Source organism: Schistocerca americana, chromosome 4 (assembly GCF_021461395.2).
Source record: "Schistocerca americana isolate TAMUIC-IGC-003095 chromosome 4, iqSchAmer2.1, whole genome shotgun sequence".
Taxonomy (NCBI): Eukaryota; Metazoa; Arthropoda; class Insecta; order Orthoptera; family Acrididae; genus Schistocerca; species Schistocerca americana.
In genome coordinates this window covers 689566583-689584157 of record NC_060122.1, presented here as the reverse complement: position 1 = coordinate 689584157, position 17575 = coordinate 689566583, and the positions used below count along the sequence as shown (strand labels likewise).

General features: G+C 46.4%; 1 non-coding gene across 1 annotated transcript; it reads left to right on the top strand.

The window, feature by feature from the left end:
- Positions 1–17180: 17180 nt before the first annotated feature.
- On the top strand, positions 17181–17255 carry Trnat-agu. Its single transcript has one exon. It is a non-coding gene; the product is annotated as a tRNA-Thr (tRNA).
- Positions 17256–17575: the final 320 nt, after the last annotated feature.

Genomic DNA, 17575 nt, shown 5'->3' with positions numbered 1-17575 from the left:
CACCAGGCAACGTCGGTCAACTGCTGTTTGTGTATGAGAAATCGGTTGGAAACTTTCCTCATGTCAGCTTGTTGTAGGCGTCGCCACCGGTGCCAACCTTGTGTGAATGCTCTGAAAAGCTAATCATTTGCGTATCACAGCATCTTCTCCCTGTCGGTTAAATTTCGTGTCTGTAGCACGTCATCTTTGTGGTGTAGCAGTTTTAATGGGCAGTAGTGTACATTACTGTACATTAATTATTTGTCGATTTTGCGGCTGTTCTCCGTCAGTGCATTACTTGACTATGGTACGTCTGCTCATCTGTCAGTGATTCTTTTCGTAACCGGATATTTAAAACTGTAGTCGAAACAACTGCGTCCAGTTTACGAGCATCGATGCTGTCCCACCACATCGAAGATTTTATTGGATTTTGTGCTCCTTAATAGGTCCATTTCGAGTAAGAGCTAGGAGGAAAATCACCGATCGTTTCGCAGCCGAGAGTTTCAATTTGTGTAAATTGCCGCGACACATCTGTCGGCGAGGGTGTCGGCCGGACGGGCTGCAAGTTGTTTGTCAACCACTCAGCGCGCGGCACCGCGAGGCGCCGCTGCGCGGTGATTGTCGTCCGCCGGAAGCGCGCGCCGGCCGTGCCGCGGCGCGCCGGTCACCCGCGGCGCGCCCGCCTGCTGCCACGCCTTTGTCGCAGGATATTGCGCCCGCTGCCGCCCTGTAACGCGATTATTTGTTTGGTAATAAGTTGGCCTCCGGTAGCGCCTCGCAGCGGGACGCGCCGGCGGCGGCTGCGGCGCACCCTGGCCCGGCCGAGCCGCCGCGTTTGATTCACAAACACGGCGATTATAATTCAAGTGTCGCGCTCGCCAGCAGAATGGGCGCCCCGTGGCGAGCGGCGCGCGCGCTGCGGACGACCCGCATGCTGTCGTTTCGCGCGCAGTTTCAGTTTTGTCGAATAGAATTGTCATTTTATTCGTAACGAGCTAGCAGGGGCGAATGAAAACGTTCGATGAGGCTCTTACAAGCGGTCCACATTTACTGTCGACTCATTGTTTGTTTCTTCCATCTGTTCAGACTTACGTAGTTCCGTCTCGTTTCGTCACTCTGCTTTCTCTGGTTCCATCATGGGAGCGAAACGACGACTAGTTAAAGTCTTCACGTCGCTCTGGAATCGTAGAAAACAGAAATTACGTTTGCAGTTAGATGACAAAAGTCGTGGGATATCCCCTAATACCGTGTCAGACCTCCTTTTGCCCGGCGTAGTGCAGCATCTCAACGTTTAATGGACTCAAAAAGTCACTAGAAGTTCCCTGCAGAAATATTGAGTCTTGTTGCCTCTATAGCAGTCCATAATAACGAAAGCATTAGGCGCTACAGTCTGGAACCGCGCGGCCGTTACTGTCGCAGGTTCGAATCCTGCCTCGGGCATGGATGTGTGTGATGTCCTTAGGTTAGTTAGGTTTAAGTAGTTCTAAGTTCTAGGGGACTGATGACATCAGAAGTTAAGCCCCATAGTGCTCAGATCATTTTTTTGTTCTACATGTAAATGAGCAAGTCCATCAGAAACTTTTACTATCACGTTGCCCAGTACCATGATGCTGACAGCTGTAGCTGAGGTTTCGAACTGGGCAGACCTGTTGGAAGCTCGACACCACATTGATCTCAGCTCGAGGATGCTGCTGTTTCTGAGAGAGAGGGTGCGATGCTGTGGAGCACCTCCCACACGTCGTTGAGGATTGGAGCGAGCCCTCGCTAATGTCTGTGGCATCGATTCGCATTGCCCACGTTAATGTAGCAACACAATCTCTGTATGATACCACACGAGGCGTGTTGCGTATTTATCTCTTTTTGAAATGCGGAAAGGCAACCTTTTGGTCATATAACCGTCAAGTGCGGAGGATGCCATTCAGATCGAAGGCGGTTCTGTGATCAATTTGGGCCTATTTTTCGTACCATGACTTCAGCACACATTCGCTCATGTTACCATATATACGAGCGAGCATGTTTATCTCAACATTCTCTTTGTTCTAGATCTTCATGATGGCTAGAGACCGGATTATATGCATCATAAAATCCTTGAAATTTGCATGCAGATATGCATGTAAAATGCATGAAAAATGTCGAGTATGCAAGATAAAATAAAAAAGACATGGTAGTTACTGCGTGCGTCGAACCTGTGCATATCAGTTACAAGGAAGAGCGCCGGCCACGCGAAAAATCGGTACATTTAGAACGCTGATAGCATTTTCTGAATACTTTCTGGTAGAGGTTAGAAAGGGGGCCTATTTTCTAGAAATTTGCAAAATGGGGACGCATACTGTGTTTCAAGAATTGTTCCTTTTTTGATATTGTTTACGATAACAAGCGGATGCGATGCGAGTGAGTCGCAGCGAAACGATCGATATGTACAGGGCCAACTTCGAGATATGTCGCACACAGAGGGACACGCTAAAAAAACTCTGTAATATTAAAAAAAACATACAATCATGAATGTTTTGAACAGCATTAACTTTTAATTAATACCATTGGATGAAAGCATCATTTACAAGTTATTTTACATTTTTCTACTATTGTAAACATAGACGACCAAGTACTGTTCCAAATGTTCGGTAGTAAGGTTGTGTTTTCGGTCACTCAAAACATTTTTGTAAGCAGAAAAGGACCGTTCTACGTAACAGGTGACTGGGCACTATTTGAATTCGGGTGCCATGTTGGCACTTACCGTTGCTAGTAAAACAGCCAATTTGGCACAAGGGTTCAAAGCCTGGGTTATTATTTGAAATGTTTTCAAACTTTTCTTTAAGTTTTTTTGGGAATACCTCCGGCAATGAGGAGTTCACTAGAATAATTTGATTCATTAACTGAATAGATTCATTCAACGCCAAACCTTTGATTTTCAAGCTTTTTAATACCTGCAGGTATGTGAGAAAAATGAGTGCTAATGACAGCAATGTCTTTTTTAATACCAGAATCGTTAACAGCTGCCTTGCACTGGCAAACTGCTAAAGCCTCTGCACTATCGAAGTCGTTTACTACCCCTCTAATGGCCTCGAAACGTTCATTGTAAAACAACACAGCTTCGACCCACGTACCGCAACGAGTTACCACAGGTTCGGGAGGTAATAGACACATTCGGTAGTTTTTGTTCGTAGGTCTTGGTGCGAGCAGGAGCCTTTAGAAACACTTTCTTTGTGGATGAAATCAATTTATTTACATTCACAAAAGTGGAAAGTACTTATTCACCAAGGCGATGTAGTCCATGAGTAAAGCACGTCACATGAATCAAATTGGGATAAAATACTCGGAGGGCTTACTCTGCTTTGATCATAAAGGGAGCAGCATCTGAAATAAACACAAACACCCTTTCATCTGCAGATGATACTGGAAATATTTTTCTAATACCCACCTTCACAAATCTGGCGATCGTAGAATGATTTACTTTTTTAAATTCTTTGCAGGCTGCTAAACAGGAAGAAGAAGGCTCTTCTTTTAAAGCACCAACAATTAATTTTGCAATGTAGCTGCCACATGTGTCTGTAGTTTCGTCAACTGAAATCCAGATAATGCCTTCCTTGAGTTCGCTGCGTATTTCTTCCGGAACGTTTTCGTAAATTGTCGGTATGTAATTTTTACGCAATGTTGATTCATGTGGTGTATTTTGATTTAAGCAATCTTTGTGCAGGAATCCTTTGAGGATTGGGTTTGTAAGTTTGTGAAGAGGAATATGGCTTGCAACGAATGCTTCACATAGATCCATGTCAAACCGAATTTTCTGCCCCCTGCGGGTTCGGGGGTAAGAATAGGCCCCCGGTATTCCTGCCTGTCGTAAGAGGCAACTAAAAGGAGTCTCAACTGTTTCGGCCTTTAATGTGATGGTCCCCATTGGGGTTTGACCTCCATTTTTCCAAATTCATCAGAAGTACGAGCCTTTTGGGGAAGGACACCTTACGTGGTGCACCATGAGTCCTCTGTGCCCTAAGACCTTGGCACTTCTTATCGTCTTGGCGTCGTAACTGCACCCTCCCTCCCTCTTTCTGGGCATACAAACCTGATGGTTTGTGTCAGTTACACCATTAATGCGTCACCATCTGCACCCACGACACCTCTGGACTTCCCATGGCACCCAAAATCCAGCACGGTAGCCAGCCCGTTGTGGTGGGGTCGTCATGTACCCTCTAGGTTGTAGCCCCCTGACAACACAGGGATCGTACTGCCGATGCCTGCGCTGACACCTCCCCACGTAAGCCAAGGAGTAGATGCCCGTCTGTCTGGGGCATCAGGACTCCCGGCAACAGCCATCCTGCCAGGTGGCCTTTGCTGTGGCTGGGTGGCGCCCGTGGGGAGAGCCCCTGGTCGGAGTGGGTGGCATCGGGGCGGATACCCCGCAATGAAGCGGGTAAAGTCTCAGTCCGGTGGTCGCACGACCACCAACGTCTCTAAGCGCGGTAAAGTCGACTTTAACGCTGTGACATATGACCCCAAATCGTCCCCTTCCCTAGCCACGCCCTGGGAGGGACACAGGGCTGCGGACAGACAGGAGCCATATTCACCGCGATATCTTGTGTGCAGCAGAACTGATGGGGATTCATTTTTGGGGACGAAGCCTCTGTTCTTTGTGACCCATCTTGAAGATAAGTTCGGGGAAGTGGCATCTCTTTCCAAAATGCAGAGCGGGGCCATTTTGATACAAGCAGCTTCCTCTGCACAGTCAAGGGCGTTACTCGCCTGTGAGAAGCTTGGTGACATACCCGTTACCGTCACTCCCCATAAGTCACTAAATTTGGTCCAGGGGATTATCTTTCATAAAGATCTTCTGCTACAGTCTGATGAGGAGCTACGGGAGAACTTGGCACGACGAGGTGTACACTTCGTTCGTCGTGTCTTTAGGGGACCCAAGGATAATAGGATCGCCACCGGTGCTTTCATCCTGGCCTTTGAGGGCGACTGCTTGCCTGAGAAGGTCAAGGTCATGATCTACCGGTGCGATGTCAAGCCCTATGTCCCGCCCCCTATGCGATGCTTCCAGTGCTGGAAATTCGGACATATGTCCTCCAGATGCACTGCCAGCCCCACGTGTCGAGATTGTGGACGACCTTCTCATCCCAATGCTCCCTGTGCTCCGCCTCCCACCTGCGTTAACTGTGGGGAGCATCATTCTCCCTGCTCGCCAGACTGTGCAGTCTACCAACGAGAGCGGAAGATACAAGAAATTAAGACCCTGGACCGTTTAACTTACCAAGAGGCGAGGAAGAAATTAGAACGGCTCAACCCCACACCTATGTTGCGGAGTTATGCTGCTGTAACACTGCCGCCACCAGTTCCTGCACAGATTCCTCTCACAGTTGGCCCACCGAACAGTCACGTTACGCCTGCCCCACCACAGGTGGGGGCCACTCTCTCTTCCACTGCTCCTAAAACACCCAGTTTGGGAGCAGTGCGCCCCGAACAACTGTCCCCACCTCTCAGCCGGAGAGGCGACCACCCTCTCCGGCTGCTCAGCCAGAGAGGCGACAGCCCTCTCCGGCTTCTCAGCCGGCAGGGCGAAAGCCCTCTCCGGCTGATCAGCCGGGGATGCACGGGCCTCTTCCGGCCTCAGTTGTTCGGAAGGGATCCCTTGGGGGAGACCCTTCCAAGGACTTCCCCAGTGTCTCACAAGACACAAGACACTAGCCAGTGGCTGAAGAAGACACCAGCTGCTGGTCGAAGGGCTTCACGCTCTTCGTCTGTTCCTGATAATGCGTCAGGAAAGCCCTCCCAGCATGTCAACCCTCCTCCAAAAGACAAGAGAGAGAAGAGGAAGCTCTCTAAGAAGCCTAAGGACCCAGTGGTTCCCGCGCCACCGCTTCCTGTCGGCTCCGCCTCTGAGGATGAGGTCGAGCTCTTTGCGTCCCCTGATGACCTAGATCTCGCCGTCTCCTCAGAAACAATGGACGTAGAGACGTCCGTTTCTCAGTCGATGGCAGCATGTGACCCTGCGAAGTAATTTGATTTTTCAGTGCCTGCATGCCCCTACAGGACACGCTTTGTACAATCCTCCAGTGGAATTGTGGCGGCTATTTTAGCCATCTACCTGAGTTACGTCAGCTTCTAAGGATGACACCTGCTTTCTCCATTGCCCTCCAGGAAACCTGGTTCCCGGCAATGCGGACCCCTGTCCTTCGTGGATACAGGGGTTATTACTGTAACCGTAGCACTTCCAATTGTGTGTCGGGTGGAGCCTGCATGTATGTCCTTACCTCTGTATATAGTGCTCCTGTGCCCCTTCAAACATCATTGGAAGCTATGGCTGTCCGCGTAAGGTCTACCCAGGACATAACCGTCTGCAGTGTCTATCTCCCTCCAGGTGGTACAGTCTCCCTGACCGAATTGGCTGCACTTGTCACCCAACTTCCCACGCCTTTTCTTCTCCTGGGGGATTTCAACGCCCACAATCCCCTGTGGGGTGGAACGAAGATTACTGGCCGAGGAAGAGATGTCGAGAATCTCATCTCCCAACTCTACCTCTACCTCTTAAACACTGGCGCCGCCACACATTTCAGTGTGGCGCATGGCACGTTCTCGGCCATAGATCTGTCCTTTTGCAGCCCAGAGCTTGTACCATCGGTCCACTGGAGAGTCCATGACGACTTGTGTGGTAGTGACCATTTTCCAATCTTCCTTTCACTACCCCAGCGTCGCTCCCATGAACGCTTGCCTAGATGGGCATTTAGCAAGGCAAACTGGGAAACGTTCTCCTCTGCTGCCACTGTTGACTCTCTCACCCACGGTACCATCGATGTGACGGTTGAGACACTGACTGCAGCGATTGCTTCCGCTGCGGAACGTACCATTCCTCGTTCGTTAGGGTGCCCCCGGCGAAAGTCAGTGCCTTGGTGGTCTCCAGAGGTCGCTGAAGCCATTAAAGAACGTCGGCGGGCTCTTCAGCGACATAAGCGGTACCCGTCTTTGGAGTACCTCATTTTTTTCAAACGTCTCCGTGCTCAGGCACAGCGGCTCTTCAGAAGGCGGAAACAGGAGTGCTGGGAGAGGTACGTTTCCACTATTGGCTCCCGTACTTCACCCTCCCAGGTGTGGATGAAGATTCGGCGCATCTTTGGATTGCAGCACTCTACAGGTGTCGCAGGGCTTACCCTCAACGGGACGGTATCCACCGATGCCGATGCAATCGCCGAGCATTTCGCACAGCACTATGTTCGGGCCTCTGCGTCGGGGAATTACCCGCCTCCGTTTCGCGCGCTCAAACGCCGGGAGGAAGGCAAACGGCTTTCTTTTGCTTCTCGCCACCCTGAGGCGTATAACGCCCCATTTAGTTTGTGGGAACTCCAGAGCGCCCTGGCACAGTGGCCCGATACAGCCTCTGGGCCAGATGGCATCCACAATCAGATGCTCAAACACCTGTCCCCGGACTGTCAGCGGTGTGTTCTTGCCATCTTCAACCGAATATGGGGCGATGGTGTCTTCCCGTCGCAGTGGCGGGAGAGTACCGTCATTCCGGTGCTGAAGCCTGGTAATGACCCGCTTAATGGGGATAGCTATCGGCCCATCAGCTTGACAAATACTCTATGCAAGCTATTGGAACGCATGGTGAGTCGACGGCTGTGTCGGCTGCTCGAGTCTCGGGGTCTTCTGGCTCCGTGCCAGAGCGGCTTCCGTCAGGGCCGTTCCACCGCCGATACTTTGGTCTTTCTTGAGTCTGCAATCCGCACTGCTTTTTCCAGGCGCCAACACCTCGTCTCCGTCTTTTTCGATCTCTCCAGAGCATATGACACGACGTGGTGGCACCATATTCTCGCCACGTTGCACGGGTGGGGTCTCCGGGGCTATCTCCCCATTTTTATTCAGAATTTTTTATCTATTCGGACATTCCGCGTCTTAATTTGCACATCCCATAGTTCACTTCATATCCAGGAGAACGGCGTTCCACAGGGCTCTGTATTGAGCGTGCGCCTTTTCCTTGTGGCCATTAATGGCCTTGCAGCAGCTGTAGGGTCGTCTGTCTCACCCAAGTTATATACTGACGATTTCTGCATCTTTTTCAGCTCCTCCACCATTAGTGTTGCAGAACGTAGGTTGCAGGGAGCCATACGCAAGGCGCAGGCATGGGCCCTAGCCCATGGGTTTCAATTTTCTCCTGCGAAGACTTGTGTTATGCACTTTTGTCGGCGTCGTCCTGTCCATCCCCACCCTGAGCTCTATCTTCAGGATGCCATGCTCAGGGTTGTTGACACTTACCGTTTTCTGGGATTGCTGTTCGATGCCCGGCTTACTTGGCTTCCACATATTCGTCAGCTCAAGCGTCAGTGCTGGCGGCATCTGAATGCCCTCCGCTGCCTCAGCAACACAACGTGGGGTGCAGATCGTAAAACGCTGCTGCAGCTCTACAATGCCCTCGTGCTGTCCCGTCTGGATTATGGGAGTGTGGCGTATGGCTCAGCGTCGCCCTCAGCGTTGCAACTGCTGGACCCCGTTCACCACTGTGGGATTTGACAGGGGACAGGAGCATTCCGCATCAGCCCTGTTAATAGCCTCCTTGCTGAGGCTGGGGTTCCTCCACTTCGTATTTGGCGTCAACAGCAGTTAGCCAACTATGCTGCCCACGTCCGTTGTTCGCCCCGTCACCCTAACTATCGTCTCCTTTTCGCTTATGCGGCAGTCCATCTCCCACACCAGCGGCCGCGATCAGGACGTACCATTGGGATCCGTGTTTGGTCGCTCCTTAATGAACTGTAGTGTTTGCCTCTTCCATCTGCTTTCCAGGTCCGCCAACATACCCCACCTTGGTGTATTCGTCAGCCGCAGCTTCGGCTGGAACTTTCCCGATGGCCAAAAGATTCAGTTCCTCCTGCAGTCTTGCGCCGCCAATTCCTTACTCTCCTAGGCGAATACCATGCCTCAGAGGTTATCTATACCGATGGCTCGATGGTTGATGGCCGTGTGGGGTACGCTTATGCTCATGCGAACTATGTCGACCAGCGCTCCTTGCCGGAAGGCTGCAGTGTTTACACCGCAGAACTGACAGCCATTTTTTGTGCCCTTGAGCATATTCGTACCAGCACTGGAGAGTCCTTTGTCATTTGCAGTGACTCGCTCATTAGTCTGCAGGCTCTTGACCAGTGCTACCCACACCATCCCATTGTTGGTGCCATCCAGGGGTCCATTCACGCTCTTGAACAGCGTGGTCGTTCGGTGGTGTTCATATGGACCCCGGGACACGTTGGGATCGCGGGAAACGAACTCGCCGACAAGTCAGCCAAAGAGGCTACCCGCAAACTGCCGTTGGAGATCGGCCTCCCGGCAACTGATCTCCGAACGGTTTTGCACCGTCGGGTCTTTGGGTTGTGGGGAGACGAATGGCGCACTCTGTCTGCACCCAACAAGCTGCGGCAGGTAAAGGAGACCACGACTGTGTGGGGTTCCTCCATGCTGGCCTCTCGCAGGGATTCTGTTGTTCTGTGTAGGCTCCGCGTTGGCCACTCTTGGCTGACGCATGGTCATCTGCTGCGTCGAGAACACCCCCCTCATTGTCGCTGTGGTGCGAATATGACGGTGGCCCATATATTGTTGGACTGTCCTCTTTTAACCGCCCTCAGGCGAACTTTTAATCTCCATGGTGATTTATCATCTCTTTTAGGTGACAATGTCTATGGCAGACCGTGTTTTAAATTTTATTCGAGCAAGTGGGTTTTATAGGTCCCTCTAATTTTATTACGTCACCCTCTTTTGTGCTGTATATTTTACTTAGTTTTGTGTTGTCATCCGACTCCACCCTAAACTTTCAGGCTGGAGGCTTTAACGTGTTGCGGGGTGGCTGGCTCATCCTATTATTTTCGTGATCAGCCAGCCTCAGTCCTCTGCTGTACAGTTTTACTTCCTTCTGCCTTTCTTCTCTGTGTTGTTTTTGTTGCTGTGCTCCGTTTTCCACGTCTCTTTATTATTGACCTTGGGGATTTTCTTCCCCTGGAATTTTTATCTTGTGCTTCGAATGACTAATGGATGGTTTCCCTGTGCTCTGTGTGTTTATGAAACAAGGGACCGATGACCTCTGCAGTTTGGTCCCTTTAATCCTCAAACCAACCAACCAACCAACCGAATTTTCTGGTTACCTTTGGGCAAATCCATGCTACTGCAAGTTGCTGTTGTCAGAAGTTCTTGTGGTCCTTTCTTCTGCATTCCTGCGATATGAAGACTTGTCTTGACATGCTGGTCTATCTGAAACTTCTTTTTGCACGAAACGTCTTTCTCTCAAACTCGACAATAGAAAACAATTCCGCCAAATGTTGATGTTCAGGATGGTCAGCTATCCACGAAACAACTTTTCTTTTTTCGGGTGGCATGGCCCACAACACGTTACACACTACACGTCGTAAACATGTTCAGCTGTGTACAAGTAAATAGAAAGCTAAACTGAAACAATGGACGTGCGACTAACAGCTTGCGTAGATTAATTTAATCGTTGCCGACGCGTCCGGGCGGTATGACAGCGCAGGGAATTAGGCGGGGGCGCAGGAGCATTGACTCTGTCTGCTTGTTTCTGTTCTTCTTCTGTACTGATTTCGCTAGGCAGTGACCTCTCGGTTAGCGAATGCACGCAGTTCTAGGTCGCGGTCAATCTGTGAGACACAAAACTAGATCGAACTAGAGACCGCCCGTCAGAATTTTTAAAATATTGTAAAGATAGAGAGAAAATATGCATTGTCACTAATTTTTGTTATTTTTGCAATAACCGGTGAAAAGGAGCCAAATATGCAAATGCATATGCAACATGCAAATGCATATAATCTAGTCTCTAATGATCAATGTACTATGGACACTCCCGTTTTCAAGGTGACGTCAGCCGTGTTCATAGTGCTCACACATACTTTCTAAGTTAGACGAACTCTCATTCTCGACTGGCTTGCTAAATCACCCGATCATAATCCCATATGAAATGCCCGCTGCTATTTGAAACAGCAGATGAAACGTACAATCATCACCTCCGTCTCCGGGATTTAATCATCAATGAGTGGCTTTAGCTGCGTATGGCATACCTGAAGAAACTTGTGAAATCTCCTTTTCGTCGAATTGGGGCTGTTATCATTGCTAGAGTATGTACAGTGTATTAGTGTGTTGTTCCCTGGAGGTGACAAATTTTGTGATAGGTACGTTATAGTCATCATAGCCTATTTTTTTCCTTTGTTCTGTAATGGGTCATATCCCGAAATTATTTCTTATCATCTAGAATCACCGTTTAAATATATGTCCCTGAAAATGGACTTTTACTTTTTGTTCAGAGTGGATCAGTGATGTTTTCATATGTTGCATAGTAGTCAACCATGCTTTGTATCTTATCCTCTTTATTTTGCGTGTAATATTCTCTTGATATTATATATAGCATGTTAGCTTCACCAACACATTAATTTTGTCTACAGCAACATTTCCGTTCCAAATTTGGTGGAACTGTTCTTAAGGGGACATTGTACGTGAATTTCGTTGAAATTTGACGTTTTCTGTTTTCTACTCCATAATGTACTTTGAACTTTCCCGAACATTTTGGTATATAATACATTAAAATCAGACATTTGTGAGATCTTCAAATAATATTTTGAATGTTGACGTGTGACTGTCAAATTTCGCGGCTACGCATATACTGCCACAGTTGAGCACAGTCCAGAAGGCTGTGAATTGCTTTTTGTTTTGTGCCTACTGCTACGTCTCAGAAGTTGGCATTATGAATAAACAAATCAATCCTTTGTTTCTGATATTAGCTTTCGTTGAAACACAAAACTGTCTGATGGAAAGACAGTAAAATGTGCTGGAAGACTAACGGACAAAGTAATTGATGAATTACAGGAATATTACGGGAAGGCCATTAGAGATAACTGTGACAATTTAGAGGAGATGAAAAGACATGTATGGAGCACTTTCTTTCATCGAATATCAACCGATGAAAAGCCATGTCATGCTTTGTGTCCACGTCTACCAAACACTTGGTGTAAATATAGGCAAGCTGAATTTTCTGGCACCCTGCATGAATTTACACATAAACATTCTCTTCCTTTGGCAGTAATGGAGGCAAACAAACCCATATACAGAGATTTGGCAAATCCTGAGCTACTAAAGAAGTGTTTACAAGGGAAGACCAAGAATGTGAATGAGTCCTTCAATAATGTTGTGTGGTGCTGTGTGTCTAAAAACGTATTTGTTGGCCTCATGACAGTGTCTGATGCTGTAATAACTTTTAATGGTGGGAACTATGAAAAACGTAAGGTTCTGGAGAAGTTAGGGGTAAGATTTTGACAGAACACAGCTAAAGGACTGCGGGAACTGGATTACCTTCGTGTACGTGAAGCAGAGTTAGCTGCTCAGCAAATGACAAAAGAAGCAAGAAAGAAAAGGAGGAGGCAAGCACTGGGCTGTTGTGACACTGAAGAAGAGACAGACTATAGGCCAGGGCAATTCTAGTGCATAAAAAACGCAGGAATGTAAGTGTGTATAAGAATTTGTAATAAGAAAGTTTTAAACATCAATATCTCTCAATTACATTTTTTGCAATAAATGACCCGTTTTCTAAAAACTTACCGATGATATAGACACGAAACTTTCGCAGCATGCCAAGTGTGAGATTCAACACATACGGAACTAGGATTATTAAAATATCCTAAGTTGTTTTGTTTTTATGTTCATTTATGAACAAAATTCTGTCAAAAAACTGAGTGATTGAAAAAAAGATAACATGTCCCAGCATACAATTTTAGTAATAATTCTTGTTCAGTCTATCTAGAAAGGTACATTAAATAATTATGGAAAATGGTAAGTTGGTGTCTTAAAAAGTTTCCAAGATAATGGGTCACAAAATTCTATAATTTAACATTGGCGGCATCGAACATAAATGTCCCTTTAACTGAACCTTGATATAGCAGGAACAAGTAACTCACATTATTACATTCATGCATTAATTTTTGTGTTCCTCCCTACACAGTTTTGTTCCGTAGACTCTTTCGTTTACCATAACACTGTTTCACACGAGAAAAAACCGATGTCCCGCTATCAGACTCATGGCTTATGGGTGGGCGTGTTCATTTCTGCGGTATAGGAGCGGTTTAGCTGATTAGTCGTCAATGTTATTAGTTGTTGCCCTGCGTTTTAGCAATTGTAATCTAGGAAAGTGCTAGTGGCTGGAGTTCTTTGTTTGTAAACCGCTTGTATAATGCGTCACGAGTATGTTGTTCGTAAAAGACGCTGTTTCTAACTCCAGAATATATTAAAGATTTTCCTATGTCTTAGTATGGTGCGATGGAGGAGGAAAAAGGAAGATAAATGGGATATGTGTAGTATTATAGCCGAAAATTCCTGAACGCCATAGCCACCATATAATTTTTGATTTTTCCGACATACGTTACGTATTCTAGCTGTTACCCGCGGCTGCCCTCGCATATCAGTATTTTTGTTATGATGAATGATGGTAAGTAAGTCAGCTACTAATGTATAATGGCCGTGTCTATAGTGTTAAAAAGAGGTATGTATAAAAAATGGTGCAGTGACGGTATGTAAGTACAGAATGAATGTGTTTCTGGTATGTAACTGTATGTCAAATCTGAAAGCACGCGTTATATTTTCTAATTATATTTAAAAGATGTCTCGATTCAGTACACTCGTACAAAAGTAGAGTTCTTAAGTGTTCCTCATGCTCACACAGTACTGGATGTGAGATTTTGCTACCAGTGCAACGCATACGAACCGTTTATTCCTTCCATTTCGATGCATTATAGTGCCTACATTTTTTATCCATCCTGCTAAGATGACTTATTTGTGATTGACATACTCAACTAACAGATCGTGATCAAATGCAGGCTCACCAAAAGCCTCTTCCACATGTAAAGGTACGACATCTCTCTGTCGTACAGACTTTCAGTGACGTCGTTGCGAGTCTTCCAACGTCTCGGAAGTTACGCGAGAAGCGTTGACGCTGAGCGTCTAAAATGCGACGGGCATGTGGTTGTTCTAGTGTCTCAGTAGCTCTTAACGTCGCCTGACGTTCTGCATTCAACTTCTGGCAGACTTCGGATGGCTTCTAGGTTTCTTGTGTTCGAGTAACTGTCGCAGCCCGAGCTCTCTTTGATTTATGCGCTAAATCAGACACGTTTTCGAGGCATATCACAGTAGTTTTAAATATGGTTCTCGGGCTTACCGTTTGATTTAATTTTTGTATCAACACAAAACTCTCCATCTATACGAGGTGGCTCACTGTCATAAACCGCGTGCACGGTAACATTGCATTCGCAGTCACGGAAACACTAAGAGTCCCCCACCTTCGTTTCAGCGTCGCCTGCATCCCATTCACTTACACCACGTTTAAAAAGTTAATAATGCTCATACAAATAATACTACTTTTTAGAGTAGCCTATGGTCTTCCTCAGGGTGCGAGCTATCTCCATGCCAGATTTCGTCGGAATCGGTTCGGCGGTAGAGTCGTGAAAATGCAATAGACAGAGTAACTTTCGCATTTAATAATATTGGTATTAATCTGGAAGTATGGACGAAACACGTTGACAATTGTGTAAGCATTGTAGTGAATACCTTGAATCATGTTATGTAGAACATATCAACCAATAAAAGCATGTTGACAAATATGATAAAGCTCAAAAGTCAAAAAGTAATTAGCTTTTTCAAAGAGTAATTATTGTTCCATATTTTGAATTATATTCTTCAAATCAATAAGTATGCTCTATTACGTACTTTCTAAAGCAGCCTGTGTTCTTTTTCAGCGTTCAATCTATCTCCCTACCAAATTTAATCAAAACCGATTCAGCGTTTTAGTCTTGAAAGCGTAACAGACTGACTTACTTTCGCATTTATAATATTAGTATGTATTCTTAATCACAGAAATCACTGAAATAATGAAATCTTTGTGTTCATTACAGGTGAACGTGATCTGCAACCGCATTTAGGACGCCTTATGTGGTAAGTAATGATGGTTGTGTAGCTTATTGGAGCTTTACCGTGTTCGGCGTGTTAGTCGCTAAATCGCGAATAAAAAAAAACCGTGATTTTGATTTGTAACTATTGATTTTGTGTTCCTACTTGAGTTTTTTTGAACGAATATTAGGTAACGTAAAATGTTATGCCATGGAAATAATTATTCGGAAATCAAAGCCTGCTCTTTTAATGAGCAATAATGTTTTCTGTTACGCCAGTCTTCTTTAAAAATCATGGCATCTTACGTTGATTAAGTCTCTTTCTTTCTGCTTAGAAATTATCCTGCTGTTGACCAATAATTGTATATTCGCATCTGATATATATACTCATCTCCATTTGTATACAGACAGCTTTGGTGTGTTCAGATGTACGTGTGTGCTTAAGTATATGCTCCAGTAGATATCTTTTATTCACACGTTATCATGCCTATGAATGAAATAATTTCGTTGCTTTTATTGTTTTAAAGTAAGTTAATTTTTATTACTTAAAAAAAGTCGTTGCGTCTCACTGACTGGTTCACTGAAATTAATGTATGCGTTATATCGAAACTTTTGCCATAAGATTTTAGTGCTTAACAAATAGTTTCCTTATTTTTTTCACGGCAAACTTTGTCCTTGCAGTTTGGAAATCGCTTATGGTCAAGGACAATTTGTTGTGAAGACGAACCTGAGCCGGCCGGAGTGGCCGTGCGGTTCTAGGCGCTACAGTCTGGAGCCGAGCGACCGCTACGGTCGCAGGTTCGAATCCTGCCTCGGGCATGGATGTGTGTGATGTCCTTAGGTTAGTTAGGTTTAAGTAGTTCTAAGTTCTAGGCGACTGATGACCTCAGAAGTTAAGTCGCATAGTGCTCAGAGCCATTTGAACCATTTGAACGAACCTGAAATTTAAAGGCAACATCTGTTTACGAAAGAGAAACAGAGAGAAAGAAAGAGGCATTCGGCATTTTTGGTTGGGAAACTCGAAAAGTCTAATCGAAAAGCGTTTCGATTCTTCGCGCAAATTGGACCCCTTTCTACGCGGCGTGTAAGAATTTTACCTTTAATATGTCTATTGAGTATAGGCAACTGTAATGTGTGTGTGTGTGTGTGTGTGTGTGTGTGTGAGAGAGAGAGAGAGAGAGAGAGAGAGAGAGAGAGAGAGAGAGAGAGAGAGAGAGAGTAGTGTGGTTTCGTATTTGTGTTGTTTTATGAAGAGAGAAGGGCTGGGTGAAGCATGGTGTCAGCACATTGCCTATTCCTGTCGTATAGCATCAAGGGAACAGTCGGGCTGAACACTGCCATATTACCCTTATTGCATGAGACACTGCGATGAGGTTTGGAATTTAATTCAGGTTATTCGTGCAAGGTCTGATCATCAGGAACTTTACACGATCACTCCTCCCCTTGACGACTAGATACTGGTGATGAAAATTACTTGTACCACCAGAATTCGAACAGGACACCTTGGAATCGAGCCACAGCAAGGCGTGCGTTAGATATCTTAGGCACGGAGATGGGTACGAAAGAGAATAGATGCCAACGTTTTGACCAAACAGTAGAATGACTAATCGTTGGACAAGTCGAAGTACCTAATGAAGACACCTTCAAAGAAAGCGTTACACCGGCAATAACGACACCGTGTCAGAAAAAGTGAGAGCTCACTTTAAAAGCAAAGAGAGTGGAGTGTACTCTCAGAGATGTTGTGCTGTGAGGTAACGCTTTGATACGTTCTAATAAAACACGCTGGATGTCACCTGAGCCTTTACCGTTAGACTGCTGTAGGCGACGACGCTTTCCATACCATCACCCTGCCAAGTCGAACGATGCAGCCAGTGACATTCAAATAGTTTTTTTTTTTTAATCCACAGTGTCTGTTCCTTCGAAAGAGCGGACAACACGCAGATCCAGCAGCTGTGAAACACTATATGTAAATTGGAGGGTGATTACTGTTATCAGCTGCAGCAGGGCATTAAGCGGAATCAGCGGCGACGGACGAAAATGTGTACCGGACCGGGATTCGAACCCGGAATCTCTTGCTTACTAGGCAGGTGCGGTGACCACTGCGCCACACGGGACACAGCGTTAACGCAACTGCACGGACCACCTCGGTATGCCTCACGGCCGATCCACACCTCCATCGAACGCCACCTGTCCGCAGTCCCTATCCAGTATACTCGTGTTCGCTAGTTAGAGATTCCCATAGGAGGTCGGACGTGAGGCGTACGGAGATAGTCCGTGCAGCTGCGATATCGCTGGGTCCCGGGTGGCGCAGTGGTTACCGCACCTGCCTAGTAAGCAAGAGATTCCGGGTTCGAATCCCGGTCCGGTACACATTTTCGTCCGTCGCCGCTGATTCCGCTTAATGTCCTGTTGCAGCTGTTAGCAGTGATGCCCTTTCAATTTACATATAACATTTAAGGAGAAGGCACGTAATTAACATTTCTTATCCCGCATTGATGAGTGACCAGAGGAGACGTTATACAATTCGGACTGTAATTAAGGCTAGATATTTGCCATTTTGTTGGCATAGGGCATCAGTGAGCAGACTAAATTTGATTACAGAACTTACCAGACAATGCTCATATACGAGGGTTGGAACAAATAGTGGCAACTATTTATTCACAACCGATACAAAAAATGGTTGCAATGGC